Raw genomic sequence first — 12,130 nt, 5'->3', positions numbered from 1 at the left:
GTGTTTTGATAATGATCAATAAAATGCCTTGCAGCTCTTGCGACTAAAGAAAAGATCAGGTTTTCCTTCTTAATACTATTGAAGTGCAATCCACAGGCTCTTCAGCAGCGGTTCCGGCTCCGCGTAACTCGCCGGCGATCGCTGTCCGCAATGTCGCTGCGGCAGCGGCTCGCAGCCTCCACAATGAGCAGGTGCTTGAGCGCCGTGTCGGACGGTCACTCGCCTGCATCACCGGTCCAGAAATAAAGGGCAGAGGAAGGAGAGAAAAGAGGATACGGTGCTTGTGGAGAAGAACGGGAGGAAGAAGAAAGCAGAGCTGGTCGATGCAGCAATGAATGGGCGTCAGTTTTTAGGATTCCAGGCGCCTGCCCATGACACAGAGCAGTCGCTTCGGGAATCCTGCCTGTGAAAGCCTTGTCGGGTGGCTTTTTACCCTGTTTCTCTGGGACCCACGAGCTTTGGTAAATTGGAGGAAATGGCTTAACAGGATTTCTCTCACCTGCCATCTTTTTGGATCTCAAAGCATCGGACGGCTGCCACAACATCCATATCCATGCTTGTGTGCACAAATGTATTTCCTCTTACTTACTATTTCTTCTCGACGATATGTATAGGTGTCCCGTGTCCAATCGATTGGCCTGGTAATATAGTTCTTCATACAAGACCGGCGTTTATGGAGCTATATATATAGCCGAGGTGATTAGATTTGTATATACGCTTCCTAGCTAGGAACGGACGGAATTCGAGTCGAGGTAGGATTAGATACGGAGCAAGAGTTCTTTTCTTTGCGACCCGGTCTTACGTCCTCTTACTAGAAGGGTGGCCATCCCAAATGCGAGTGCCTCATTTTTAGCACCGTGATCTATAGAAAAAAATCTCTAACATAATCCACCGAAACAAGAAATCTCACAAGGACAAATTGAGAATCAAAATTCTACAATGTTTTTGGCATTTTTTCAAAAAAAATGATTAAGGTTGCCGAGGATATACATACCAAAGTAAAATTAAAACGTAGCATACTCGCCATCGGTCGGGGTGCTCGACGGGCAGCGTCTCCATCCTTCCCCATTCTCCTTTGATACGCCCACACCCACTAGTCCCTCCAAAGTGCAGATTCACGCATCTGTCGTTCGTCCGCCTCCTCGAAGATATTTTGCCGCTCGGTCGCCTTGAAGAGGTCAGCGCCCTCCTCCGTCGGTGCCCATCCGACGGAGATTATTCCAATGACGCGCTATCATGTTGCGTAAAAGACCTCCTATCGGTAACATGCGTCACCTCGAAGCTTCTTCATCGTTTCATACAATGCGAGGACCGCCTTCTGCTAATGCCGCCTGCTCCTTCGGGTCCATCCCGTCACTCGATTCCTCCAAATCATTGTCCTCGTCCTCTTCCGCCGCCACCTCTTCCGCCGCGGCCTGTTGTTCCGCATCAGCTATGAGCCTATGAGATGCGCGTTGAGTACCGCAACCTCCTACTTGTCATCCTCGTCGATCTTGGCTTCGAGCGACGATGATGTAGTTTTGGCAGGCGTAGGTGGAACTAGCGGTTGAGGTGGAGGTGCTTCCTTTCATAGCCGATGCAGCCCAGCCTGGAATAGGTCATGGCGTGGCGGCGCAAATACGTGGAGGTGGAGGGATAGGTCTTGTGCTACATCGGGACTGTGAAGGCATTAGGGAAGGAGGGCGATTTTATAGGCGGAGGCGGCGCGGGAAACGGAGGTGGGAAGCGGTGGAGAAAGGGTGGGAAGGAATGGTGCGGCATTAATGACGTCGGGTGGGGAAGTAACGATGGCAACACGTGGAGAAGACTCAGCATTGATGAGACGTCTCACCTACATCCGCCTCGAAAACCGTCATCAACATTGTGGAAAAACTGCCCGCATGTGGTTTGTGTCGATGTCATGATGGGCCCACTACTCTTCACGTTGCCCGCAGGGAGCCCTGTGTAGCGGGACATCCATGAGGTTTCGGTCATGGTGTTGAGCCGCACCGGATCGAAAAAGTCCTCTAGAACACGCTGCTAGACGCAATTTTCTATATGGTACATGCTTAAATAATGTTGAGGTATGTTTGGGAGATGCCACGGGAGATCCGCTAAGCACTGGGACTTTTTTGAACAGACCAGCATCCAATGTCCAAATGAACCCAATCGGGTCCCACCAACTGCAGTTCCCGAGATCTGCATCGACAATAGAAAGTTCTCGGGATCCGTGGCGAGCGGTCCCGCTTCCACCAGCTTTCTTTTGTGTTTCGTTTTGTCGCGTTCGATCACGCGAAAGAGATTGTGCACCGAGGAGGGTGGGATGCCCTACGTGGGTTAGTGGGCGCATGGGTCCACAAACACGGTATTAGGCCGCGTCGAACCGAAAAATCCTTTGAGGCATGTAGCTAGGCGCGGTTTTCTATGTGGCACGCCTCAAAGCCTTTAAAAAAAGATTTGGAAGAGGGCACCAAAATGCTCTAAGAATTGGTACTAGCTAGCAGATATGGTGTTTTGGCTCATAGGTCTAGATGCATTTATTAAATAAAATATATTTTAAATCCAATTCGAAATGTCAAAAATTCTGAAAATAAATTCTAGGTGTAAATTCGGACATTCTATGTTGGCTCAGAAAATTTGGCTCACATGGTATTTTCGAACAATTTTGAAATGTGATTGTTATGAAGTGGGTGCATCTACACTATTACACCTACAAGTCAAAGTGAATATCCGCTAGCATGTGGACTTTTTTGAACTGCCTATTAGCATCTGGATAATTAGGCATCCGATGTCCAAAGGCGGACGCTACGCGTCGGTCGGCTGATGGGAAAACCAAAAATCGGTTGTTCTCCGCGCCGTACGATCGTGATCCGACGTCCAGAATCACCCGCGACGTAATTTTTGCATTTGCCCCCCTGATTTTATGCAAACTCAACCCGCAATCCTTACATCCCCAATAACCCGAAAGGGTATGTTTCTTTGGACCTGGTCTTCTCAATATTTACAACAAAACCGCCACTCGACGACTAATCCAAGTCTAATACATAGTATTGCAACAAAATCTCTCACTTCGCTTACAAAAAATATGTACTATTACAACAACAAAAATTACAAAAAATATAAACAAATAGTATTATAAAAAATTGGTTAAACAACAATTGTTTTGCTATAGGTTGGTTTACAACAAAAATTGACAGCAATTAGAATAAAAAATCAAAAGCTATAACAACAAAAACATGTGTTCGTAGCTGTGAAAATTTGATTGAAAATAACACATTTTATATATATCAAATTACAACAAAAATCACCAGCTATTTTTACCAAAAATTATTGGCGATTACAACAAAATAATTTATGGCAAACGTCCAGGTAAACATTACAGCATCTCTGACATGCTTTCTTTATAACTTTTATACGCATTTATTACAAAACTAACGAACATATACAACATCTCTACAAAAAAAAGTGTCCATGACTAAAACAATTACACCAAAAATCATAAATAATTACAACAAAAAAGTCATCCGTTTACAACATATCAAGAAACACACATTTTCATAACATATCACTTAGAAAAATCTTACAAATTATGTCGTGTGAGTTTACAACAATTTTTTATCTAATTGTTACAAATCTGGAAACAACACTGTACATTTCTTTTAAAGAAAAAAAGCAACACTCCAGTTTTGGGCCGAAAAACCAGGCCCATATGGGCCGCGCGGGAGCGAGAAGCGATCGGAAGCGTTTTCCATATGCAAAGGACCAGCGATCGGTCGACGGATTGGAAGCGTTTTGCATATGCAAAGGAAACTGCAGTTCCCAGCCTCCCATGATCCGCATCGAGAAAAAGAAAGTTCCCGGGACTTCCATGAGCTTGCTTTTGTGTTTTCATTTTGTCGCGTTCGGTGACGCGAGAGAGAGGATGCGGCGAGGAGGGTGGGACGCACTGCGTGGGTTGGTGGGGGCATGGCATGGGTCCCGTCCCGTGTGGTCAAGAGACCAAGGTCTCGGCTTGGTCCCTCCAAATCCAAAGGGACCCTTTCACGCTAGCATTCCCTTTCCATCAACACCTGTACAACGTTGTCAGCGTTGTACAACTACGTACGATCGCACTGGTGCCGCGCGACGGCACCTTCAGGCCAAAAGAAGGTTTGTGTTCACGTGCAAAAGAAATGCTATAGACTGATAATAATCACTATGCCTTTGTCAGGAGGGTATTCCTTCTTTGCGCAAAGGCAGAAACAGAATATCAGCATATATAAATCTAATTCTTAGAACTTCATTAAAGAACTCAAGAAATGGAAAACAAAAATCAATCGATCTGCGCTCCGCGTATCCAACAATAAAATGTAGGTGTGCTAGCACTAGCGAATGACGGATTGCTCGATCACATGCATACCGGAACGGAACAGCTAGAACTAGACCATAATTTCAGAATGGAACGATTGAGAAGAAAGAAAAAAACGGGTTGCAACGTTGGCCAACATCATGATGTATCACAGTTCACAGAACAACAGCAGTAGCATCACGATTCATCCATGGATCCAAGCCAGGTTCGGCAAACACGAGTACGTACGGATCAAGTTCATCATGCAACGAAAAACATCCACACCATGGGGTCTCTCAAAATGAACAGGAGCAAAGAGAATACCGAACCATGATCTATTCTAGTAGCCGTCGCTGCCCGCCGCCTCGGCGTCACCCTCCGCGGCCGCCGTGTCGCCCGCCCCAGCCGCCGCCGCTCCTTCCTCGCCCACGGCCGCGATGTGCTCGACGCCCTCGCCCGCGCCGTGCTCGCCGCCCTCGTCCGCGCCGTGCTCGCCGCCCTCGTCCGCGCCGTTCTCGACGCCCCCGCCCGCGCCGTGCTCGACGCCCTCGCCCGCGCCGTGCTCGAAGCCCTCGCCCGCGCCGTACTCGACGCCTTCGCCCGCGCCGTACTCGCCCGCGCCCGCCACGGCCTGCGCGTCGTCGGAGCCGGAGGCGGCGGCGGCGAGGGAGTCGTAGCTGTTGCCGACAATCAGCACCCCGACCTTCAGGGGCTCGGGGAGGCGGACGGTACGGCTCAGGTAAGCCGCCCCGCGCGAGTTGGCGAGGAGCTCGATCGCCAACTTCTCCGGCTTCGGGACGCGGCGGAGCGCCGCCGCCGTAGCCTTGGCCCGCGCACCTTGCTCAGATTCGCCATCTCTCCTCTCCTCTCTTCTCTTTTCTCTCTCCCTTATCGCTCTTCTCTTCCTGACTCTTGTGTTGCGATGACGAACGGAGGAGGACGGGCAGTATGTATTCCCGACGAGATGAGCCTTGTTACGAATGGTTACGCGTGTCATTGGCGTGCACAGAATAGGGCTCGATGACAAGTGGGCCGCCGCTACATGGACCCCACATGTCATTGATACAACTAAGCCTCCCTGTCTGCTGCTCATCCAAGCAGAGCGTTCGAAAGTGAGGTCGAAGCTGCGATTGGCCATTGGTGGGCCCGCATGTCAGTGGGATCTATTCCTTGAAAAGCAAGGCAGCCGAACGAGTTCCAAAATCAATGCTCATCCCAGTTCTCCGCTTTTGTTCTTTCAAGGAATCCTAGCTAGTTCTCTTGTAAATTTATTGGCAACTTAGAAATTTTGAATTTGACGGTGGATCGGATGTACCCATGTCGTACGATACTCTTTTCGTTCCCTTGTAAAATCAATTAGAAAGGAACGGTGGGAATACTAGTATAACTATACTCCCTCCATTTCCATAAATAAGACTCACACGTCTTCAAATACGAACTTTGATAATAAAAAATTGAACAGTTTTCAATTATACTATACGTAATTAGTGTTATTGGGTTAGTATTGAAAATACTTTTAATGATGTTAAATTTAGTGGGAGTGACTATATAACAGCCGTCTGTTTTTCAATTCATGAACAGACACTTTTTCAAAAGCAATTAGAATGTGACAACTGTACTACTAAAAAATCCATGAAAAAATGGTGCAATTGACCAAAAAGTGTCTGTTTTCATTGATGGAAAACAGACAGATTTTCTTCAGTACGAATTTCAGTATGCAATTCTCACTTTTGAGTCCACGTTGAGTTACAATGGCTCACTGTCTCAGCCCACGTTGCAGCGGTGTACGCCTAATAAGTCATGTGTTCTGATACCCAGAACATGCAAAGCACACAAAATTGGAACATGGAACACCTTTAAGCCCATAACACCTGATCGACCTTCTGTCCAGCAAGCAAACAGAACAGGAGCTCTACCATCCCTTCCACAGAAGAACTGCCACGAGGTTTTTCCTTCTCTGGTTTTGACAGAAGACCTACTTCAATTTGCAAATTCTTTGCAGTCCAGGATATATGCTCCTGAACTCCCTGTGATGCGAAAACATGAATTCTGTTCTGTCAAATTCGAAACTACAAGTAAATGCAAAACTGAAAGTAGGGCTAGAGTTAGACACATGTATTAAGACCTCATTTTCTATACTCTTATAGATGCACTTTCCTGGAACACAATACATGCAAATTACTCCTAGCAATTAATAAAAAATAAGTGCAAATACTGAACCAAAATAAGAACCAACCCCCACTCTTTGATACCGATGCTGATAGTGAAGTTCAAAAAATATATGAAGAAATGAATCTAACTAGCACTTACATACATAGGTGCACTAAGTAGTTTTGTGGTGTACCATACTACCATATGAATCATGAAGTTCAGGATTGAGACAAACTGTTGTTCTGGAGGTCATTGGATAATGTGCTTTGTCATGTACAATTTTGCAAATTGTGTCCTGTTCTCGGTGGAAGGAGTGACCTACCAAATACAACATTCAGACTTAAACAACAAATAGCATATACATGGAGAGAAACAGAATATATGTGGACTATAGGAGTAAATGGTAAATATCTGTGTACACATTGGTGACAAATTTTTGCACTACATGGACATCAAACATACGGTAATCAATGCCACTACTAAGAAATAATGAGTTCAGAACAAGATAGAAATTTAAGAGAGAGAAATCTAAGAACACTATGTGCTTCTGTAAAATAAAACCTACATGACAAAATCCTTCAAGAAAAAGTAAACTAAAAATTGATGGACCAAGTAACACTTGCCAGATTTGGTAGTGGATGCGGGTTTGGGAACTGCTTCAATTTCCGTTGCAGGCCAAGTTCCTCCTGAAGATTTATTTATCGGTGTTCCCTTACAGGTTTCCTAACTGACTAGAAGAAAAGCCTGAAATAAATCTGAAAGATTTAATGAAAGAGCTTCTAATTGAGCGCTATCCAGATGAAGGACTAGCTACTTATGGGACCTATAGTGCTAAGAGTTTTCATTATAACGACCATCACTGTGGAGCAATACTATATGGGTTTTGGGTAAGTGTAAATCCCTTACTACTATACATTAAGTAAGATTGGTAAGTTGAATAATTGAGTATACAGAATTGAATGTAATCAACACTATATAGAACTGAAGCCACTTGATACTTGACGTAACTGAAAACTTAAGCGACAGAATGAAAATGAAGCCACGCCGGACTAAATAGCTGAAGATTACTAAGGCTGAGAGAACAATCTGGCTATGCAATAACAATAGAATCTGCGGGTAGAAAAAAGCAAGCCAGGGCTAAGCAGAAGATAGATCACATACTAAATATGACAATATCTTATAAATGCATTGAGCAGAAAATGATCTCTGATAAATAAAATGTTGAGAATCTGAGAAACTGAAAGACTTGAAATGATCAAGACTAAGGTCCATTATAGAAAAGAATGCTTAGATAATGAGTAAAAAATGAAGATTACTTAACATTGGTAAGATTAATTAAGCAAATTGAACTGGCCAAAAAGATGAACCAATAAACTAAGAAAGACGGAGCATGAAACTGAGGAAAAAGACTTGAATGGGCACACAAAATTGTATTGATTTCTTCAATACAATTGACCCTAAAAGAGAAAAGTGTGCTTGAAAAACCCGAGCAATTGAGAAAGAATGAGCAATCGATTTCTTCAATACAATTGAACTTATAAGAGAAAAGTATGCGTGAAAATCCCGAGAAATTGAGAAACAATTATCCAACCAATTAACTGAGAAAATGAATAAAAAATAATTAAAGAAATCGGGAATAAGTTGCAAGATGAAGTAGTGACTAAGACAAATAAGGAATGAAATGCCTGAATAAACTAGAAATGGAAGACTAAAAATGAGAGATGGAGAGGACTGAGCAAATAATACTGAGAAGAAGAGACAAAGAGATACTTAAGATATATAGAGAAAGACATAAACAGAGACAAAGCATCGGAGCGAGCACATCAAGGAGGAGTGCAGCGGCTGCTGTTGGCGCTGATTCGTACAAGTGGCGAACGGACGGAAACGAGCGACTCCGGTTGTAGGTCGAACTGGATCCGGTCAGGAATGCAAATGGATAGTTTGAGGCAACAAAAAGAGACAATGCCTCAATGCTCAAGCAGAGACACATCGAGTAGCTGAGAAAATAAGAAAAATAGCAAAGAAGACTAAAAGACATGAAGCTGAGGACTAAATGAAAAGGCGAAGATGACTGAAAGACTACATACCATCAAAGAAATAACTTAAAAATTATAAATAAAAGGCCGAAAACAGAGAGAAAAGGAATAAAAAAGCATTCAACAAGAATTATTTGAGTATACTGAGGAAATATTACTAAAAATATGAGATAAACGCGTGTACATGCCATGTGATAGGTGGTGCGTAGGTGGTCTACTATCATCGCACGGAGGTTTCACGTCATACTAAAATGCGCCACATGTAGCTGCTTCACAAATAAAAACCGTTTTGGCACGCTAAAAATGAAACGATGGTCGCCCGTGGGTCGGATTAGAAATCCGCACCCGGGGTCTTGCTTCCCATCCTAGGGCCCACACACCACACACGTGCCAAATATGACCTCGTTTCGGGAAACTATGCCATGCTGAGGCCATTTCCCACCTCATTTCCCCTGAAATCCATAGAACTCCGGGCGTGATAGCCCTTTTCGTGAAGGTTTTTTCAAAATAATTGTCGTATCCCAGTTTTGACAAACGGAATAGTTACCATGACATATAAAACGACGCCATGCGGCTCGTGGGATTTTTTGACTTCGTTCAAAAGTGGTATCCTATGTTTGGATGTGATGGAAAATTGTTCGAAATAGAAGAAATCGATGCCACTTCTCGTGTGAAGATGCTAAACCATTATCTATTCGACCTGTTCGAACAACATCATGGGCAACTCATAGTGATAAATCAGGTGCACCGACTGCTTGCATCAACTACGTACATGATCTAACACACATAAAGCATAGGAAAAAAACAAAGGATACCACTTTTATTAAAAAAACAAAAAGTTATCTGCAAAAACATTGAGCTGAAAAATCACAGACTCATCTTCAATGCAGGTTCGGTTAAATTCAGAACTGAAATGCTATCAACAATACGGAAAGAAGTCCACATAACCCCCCTAATTATCATGTTTAGGTCGCTAACCCCCCCTAAGTTTCAACTGGATCATTTAACCCCCCTATGTATCCAAAACCAGACAAATAACCCCCCTACGCCTCGATGAGCTGTTTTTCGTAGTGGTTTAGGCCACGTGGACAGTGGTTTCAGCACATAGACTAGTCTAAATAACCTGGTTGACTTCTGGCCCCTTCCTCCCCATCCTCGTTCATGTCTCACCTGCTCCTCCACCAATCCCAGCCGCTCCCGGCCGCCTCCGGCGACGTCCATGCTCATGAACTCCACCAGCTTGCCGAAGCTCTTCAGGATCGGGCCGGAGAGAGAGAGAGAGAGAGAGAGAGAGAGAGAGAGAGAGAGAGAGAGAGAGTAGTTGTTGTAAAGATCGATCTGGACGACGCTCATGAGCCCAGCAATCTGTGGCGGTGTCGGCTCGGTGAGCACGTTTGTGGAGACGTCGAGCTGGACGAGAGACGGCGGGATGGAGCCGCCGAGGTTGCAGCCAGCGAGCCAGAGCATGCGCAGCACGGCGAGGCCGCCGAGCTCGGAGCTTCAGACGGCGGCACGAGGCGGCGAGCAGCTTGACTGCGGCGAAAGGGACCTGGTTCTCCAGCATGAGCAGGTCGAGCCTGATCTCGTCGGCGTGCTGCGCCAGGGCCGAGTGCAGTACCAAGTGCTCCATGGTGAAGGACGCCGCCGCGCCGGGCCTGCCGAACATGAGGCCGAAGACGAGCACAAAGCTGCTGTCCAGGAGGAGTATCTTCACGAACTTCTCCTCGTCGAAGGCGAGGCCCCGATCGCCGCGATGGTACGGGCCGATGGCCATCGCGCGCGCCGTGTGTAGCGCCTTCACGCCGGCGCGTCGGGAGCGCGGCCGGAGGATGGTGGTGGCGGGGCGCTCGCCGAGGAACCACAACGTCGGCGTTCGGCTGATGAGGTCCTTCAGGACGGCGGCGTTCCGTGGCACGGACGTGAGCTCGCGCAGCCATTCCGTGTGGATCTCGTCGCCGCCGGTCTGGTTTGGAGAATTCCTGCCGGTGGCTGGTACGTCCATGTCCGGCGCCGCGATGTCTATGACATGGCGATCGTTTCTGATGCGCAGCTCATAGGTTGTGGTCATCGTGAACTTGTGATTTCTCACTCCGTGCGATCAGGTGACGACCAGGTGCGTCTTCATGGCCCATGTCCGGCTAAACCCTGCCAGCGTGGAGCTAAACCAGAGTCCTACGTGACCAATTCTGCTAAAAACAGCTAAACTATACTTAAGGGTGTAATCTGTCCGGTTTTTGATACTTATGGGGGTAATTTGCTCCACTTAAGGCCTTGTGGAAATTGAATTATTGGTTGTAGATTTATTTTTGTTTTCTGAACAAATTAGTCCTAGTTTCCCTCTTCTCCAAACAGGTAAACCAATGGGGAGTATTGATGGGGAAGGGGATTGTGGTGTAACAGAGTGTTTTTGGTGACAGAAGTGTTTTCACCCAATACACTTGGAAAAACACTCTCAAATACTCAATGATACACTTTTACCAAACAAGGCCTAATAGATAAGGGGGGTTAGCGCCCGTAACCCAATACTTAGGGGGGTGATTTGGACTTCTTTCCAACAATACGACAGTGAAACACAGGTTCACAAATTCATATAAGAAGTCTTCACCAACAAAAATTTATCAGATAAGAACAAATTCAATCACACAGTATAACACAGGTTCACAAATTCATAAAACACAGGCACACAAATTCAATCTAGCTAGTATATTATATTATGAGAACAGTAGAGGAATATACAGAGAGACGCAATTTCTTTACACATGCAAACACAGGAAAGGGGATTGGGGAAACGAGAATCAAGGAGGGGAATGTGCACAAATCAAAGTATCATACTAACTTCTTGGTTAGTACTCTTGCCCCACGCACACGAGCAGACAACTGCCGATCTAATTTCTCTCCCGACAATCTGAAACTGAGAAACCACACATGAAGAAGTAGATACTCCCCTCGACCATGGAGCTCCCGGGCACAACATCAAACAAAATAGGAAATCAGTACCCATGGTGACATCTCCGCTGCCGCCCAGCGACTAAATCCACACCCTGAAGAGGATCGAACCACCCACCACCCCGTGGTCACGACGAATCTGCTACCCTCGAGCGTCTGTGTCGCCACTGAAAAAGGAGCATCCCTCTACTCCTACGCCGTCCACGACTACCACGAACAACACATCTTTCTCTCTCTGGCAAATAAATGAGAGTGGGGCAGAGGAAACGAAATCGAAGACGAACCTATCTCCACGGCGGCGCCAAGGGCTTACGCTCCAACGAGCGACTGCTCTCGCGGGTCGCCCCCGATCAGGAATCCCCGCAGACCTTTCCGGCTTTCCGCCATGACCCTATCTCAGCTTCCCTCTCCCACCTCGAGCAAGAGGAAGACAAAGTGAAACACAGGGCCGGAACCCAAAAGAAAAGAAACTGAGACCGTGTCGGTCGGTACGAGGCCCTGGCTAGCCCAAAACATCACAGCGAGCGCCGAGATTCGTGAAAATGAGAAGGGAATCAACGGATAGAAAAGTGACTGTGCACCAATTGAAAAACAGCTAGCTGTTAACTAGGAAAAGTGTAAATTTATATCAATAATCTCTATATATCTAAAGTAAATCTTAGTCAAAGGAAAAACCCGGAAAGCAAAGAAG

The 12,130-nt window shown here is 45.9% G+C and overlaps 1 long non-coding RNA gene across 1 annotated transcript; it reads right to left on the bottom strand.

The window, feature by feature from the left end:
* Positions 1 to 5,998: 5,998 nt before the first annotated feature.
* On the bottom strand, positions 5,999 to 11,899 carry LOC127327351 (uncharacterized). Its single transcript, XR_011749177.1, has 3 exons — positions 11,724 to 11,899; positions 7,077 to 7,201; positions 5,999 to 6,329 (listed from the first exon to the last, which is right to left on the bottom strand). It is a non-coding gene; the product is annotated as an uncharacterized lncRNA (long non-coding RNA).
* Positions 11,900 to 12,130: the final 231 nt, after the last annotated feature.

The sequence above is a fragment of the Lolium perenne genome, chromosome 1 (genome assembly GCF_019359855.2).
Source record: "Lolium perenne isolate Kyuss_39 chromosome 1, Kyuss_2.0, whole genome shotgun sequence".
NCBI lineage: Eukaryota > Viridiplantae > Streptophyta > Magnoliopsida > Poales > Poaceae > Lolium > Lolium perenne.
Note: the sequence above shows the minus strand (reverse complement) of the source record. Positions and strands in the feature narration are given on the sequence as shown.